Below are 4,018 nucleotides of genomic sequence, written 5' to 3'. Positions count from 1 at the left end.
CCCCCCCATAATCTCCTCCCTGCTCCTCCAGCCCCCCCATCCCCTTACTTATGGCACTGGAGCCCTGGTGCTGAACAAGCAGCCACATGTTCAGCACCAGGGCAAGGGGCCAACCATAAAGACACTCTAGCAGCCAGAGCATCTCCATGGAGGACCCAGCCTCTGGTTGCCTTGGGGCATGGTCTGGGACCGTGCCCTCCCCTGTTTTTTTTAACTTCATTTTTTTAGACCCCTGGATATTCAGGATTTTTGTTTCCACATGTGCTTCTTGCCCCATCTCAAAGGAGTTTGAGATGGGGCAAGAGGCACATGCATGCTTTTCTGGACGTGCCCCACAGGAGCAAAAGATCCCTAATTCTTGTATTACTGGGGAAAAACTATCAAACAGATGAAAATAACTTCCCCTCTTAAAACCACTTGAAATAGTCACTGTCTCACAGCAGCCGTGTTTTACCCAGGAGATCAAAACTCAGAAGAACACCTTGCCCTATGATGAGGAAGTGGTTAGGAAGCTCTCCAAGTTACTTTCTGGATCGTTGGACTGAAAGTCCCAATTTGGCCAAAATTGCCTTCGCAGAGCCCCTTCATCTTCTTTTGCCTATATGGTTAAGCTGCAAGTTCTTTGGGTCAAGGATTTTCTCCAATTATGCATCTGTGCAATGCCTGGAACAGTGGGGCTTTGAGTTTGGCACTAATGTATTTCAGACAATACTGAGGTTGGGCAGATAAAGTGGCTGGACCTGAGGCAGATAAATAGCTGGATGTTCCTAGAAAAGCCTGAACTCTACTGTAGTTTCCTTTGTTGAATCTGGTAGCAGGAGTCCAGGAGTTAGAACTTGTGCTGGTATGGGACTTCAGGAGAGCAGCCTGTGATGAAACATGTAGTAGTTAAGGAACATAAAACAGAAACAGAATAGTAATTCAGCAGGGTTCTTACTTGGATCCCTACAAAGTGAGGACCCCAGAAGGGAGCTGGTGAAAGACAAGTTGTATTTAGGTACCAGGTACTTGATATTGCAAAATATGATCCCAATGTCTGGGACTGTAAAGTTACACAAATGTTTAAACCACATTCACACTTCAGGGAGAGTTAATCCAGGCAAACCAAAACCAAATGAAATATTCACAACTAACCTGTATGTATGGAGTAACACCATGTTTTGTGTGTGTAATGCTCCCAGATAACCACTCAAGGCAGAAGCCCTGCAGTTGGAGTGAAGAGGCTACCTGCAGGAAGCAGGCATAACTCCAGTTGAAACAAATGAGAGTTATATCCACTTACCAGGACTGAATTTAGTCCAAAGAATGAGTAAATGGCTAGCTCTATAGCAAATGATATTGTCCTTGCATCTTAAACAACAATTGCAGTAGGTCTTTCAATGGAGAACTCCAGGAAATAAAAAGCACATGTCAGGAACACACACTGTTGGGAAGATTGTTTTTCAGAGTTTGCTAATCTTTTACATAAAATTTACTTTGTTCTCTCACAGTGTCAGATTTTGTTATGAGAATTGTCATGTTTCTGCAGTCTGTGGCAAACAGACTAACATTCTGTTCTTCTCTTCACCTTGATGTCAAGCACTAAAACAAAGCACTACTGCCACCATACAGGTGGGGATATTTTTCATAAGGGTCAGGAAAGATAAGATGCCATTACAGGACAAAATTCTAGGGAAAAGTACAAAAACAAAACAAGCCAGGTTAGTCTTTTAATGTTGCATTTCATTTTTCAGTACCATTTTATTCATTTTTGATAAGTTTACAAATAACTATATGTTTTGTTTTTTTACAAAAAAATAAGAACCAAAAGGAAAAGAAAAGCTTTCCCCACATAATGCATCCCAGGCAATGGAATGCATACCACATGGAATCTCTAAATATTAGGGATGGGGATTAATAATGTTAAATTTGATTGGATGACCATCTACCAGCCCCAGTCAGGATTGCAGCCTTGGAGCCAGATTCTGTTCCATCTTTTGGGTATCTAAATGGACTTAGGCATCTGAGGTGTGATTCTTCATTTTGTTATACACCATCATCTGACCCACAGTCTAGCAGAATTTAGGAGGAGAAGTACCCGTCTGTCTTTTGTGTTAACAGTTTTCCAGGATCAGAAGCAGTGGAAATAGGATCACACTTTCTTGCCCGAGTCCACTTAGGCACCTAATTGGTGGAACACAAACTGGCCATTGGTATACCTGCTGAACAAACATAGAATAGAAGATGCTTCCTGCCCCAAGGAACTCAGCTAATAAGGATTCTGTTTGGATGCAAAACTAGTCTCATTCTAAGATTTCAGGTTTTGAGTAGCTTAATCTAGGTCAGGAATGCTCAGCTCCCAGGCTGCAGGCCAGATCTGGCTCCTGTCACTCAGCCTGTGGGGCTCTTCACCAGTTCAGAAATTTTGCAGTGGTGGCAGCACTAATTGCTGTTCCCCTGCTACTAAGTGTCCTGAACCATAGGGATCCATAGGCTGAGTAGTATGGCATTAGGTCAAGCATGAGGAATGGTGCTGAGCCCGACCCCAGCACCTGGGGATGGTGCGGGTGCCAAGCCTACTGGACAGGATCCAATCTATCCCACAGACTGGCCCATGGGGCCAAAAGGCTGGGTGCCACTGATATAAGTTTTGGCCCCCAATTTTTGTACAGGCGGAGCTGAATCCAAGTGTCAGTTTCCTTTCTCGTGAGTTCTGCAAGGGGAGCAGCAACAATTTACAGCTGGAACTCCATGATAGGGGCCCACTGCCAGAAAATGTCTGGCGATATGTTGAATCTGTACTGGAGTAGAGGTAAGTTGGCTCAAAGCTGCTTCCCTTGATAATGAGTGGTAGCAGTGGCATGGGAGCTCCATTTTCCTCCCAAAAGTTGTAGTTAGGCCCTGCTTGGGTTGGAGGCTGGAGGGATGATAGCTCCAGGGGTTCCTTTCTGCCTGTCCAAAGAGGTAAGTGTGAGACCAGGACACAGCTGAGTACTAACACTGGGAACGTTTCCTTGCTACAGATCCTCTGCTGTGCTGTTGTTGTCAGGGCTCCTCAGAACAGCAGGTCTAGGCATTTATTTTAGTTAGGATTCTAGCGGTGGATCAGGCAGAGCATGCCTATAAGAAATGCTGCTTCAGGATGGCTTAATTCTACTCAAGATTCATTCTGAAATTTTCCTTTGCAACCTCATGGGCTAGAAACTTTAAAACAAAGCCAAGGTAGGGAGTCAAGAAGTTTTGCAATTTAACAGGTTTTGCCTCTAGGCTCAGGTCTATACTTCCCAGATCTTAATCTGGAGTTTTTTGTTCCATTCTGAGGGAATTATGCTACAGACACTCTGTGGTTTTATGTTTCTACTTAACCTTTTTGTGTTGTTTCTGTGGAAGACTCTAATCTGACCCTTAGCTGACCATTTCTCCCAAAGAATTAGCTACATGAGTAAGCCACTTTTGTTCAGCTCCTTTTGTAACATTAGTGAGCAAAAGAAAGTCTGAAGACAAGAAAGTTTGCTTTTTGTTCTTTTTTAAAGGTAGAAATATAGAAACAACATGGGAACATAGGAAATTGGGACTGGAAAGAACCTCACAAGGTCATCTAGTCCAGCCCCCTGCTTTAGGCAGGATCTTCCCTGACTAAACCACCATAGTGTCTGTCTATGCTTTATTTGCTCAAGGAACTCCAAATCAGCCAACACAAAACCAGACAAAATTTGAAAAAAATAAAAGTAGAAATTCTTCTATGTTGAGAGTGAACATGGAAAATCCAAGACTCACAAGAGATTTTTTCCTAAAGTTAGCAGCCTGTGAAAGGTAGTGTTTTTAATGGAAGCTCACAGATTTTAAGTCCATAAGAGAACATTAGGATCATGTATTCTGACCTCCTGAAGTTTCCAAAGGATTTCTTGCAGAAGTTTCACAGAGGCATAGCAGAGCAGCTCTGCACCTGTGGCCAGCATGACGCACGGGGCAGTGCTAGCTATGGCACGATTAGCTGCAATTGTAGTCGCACCTATTTTTGCACCCCCATTGCCGTCCC

The sequence above is a fragment of the Crocodylus porosus genome, unplaced genomic scaffold (assembly GCF_001723895.1).
Source record: "Crocodylus porosus isolate Cpor-Errol unplaced genomic scaffold, CroPor_comp1, whole genome shotgun sequence".
In the NCBI taxonomy this organism is placed as follows: Eukaryota; Metazoa; Chordata; order Crocodylia; family Crocodylidae; genus Crocodylus; species Crocodylus porosus.
The sequence above is the reverse complement of the archived record's forward strand: the minus strand, read 5'-3'. Positions refer to the sequence as shown.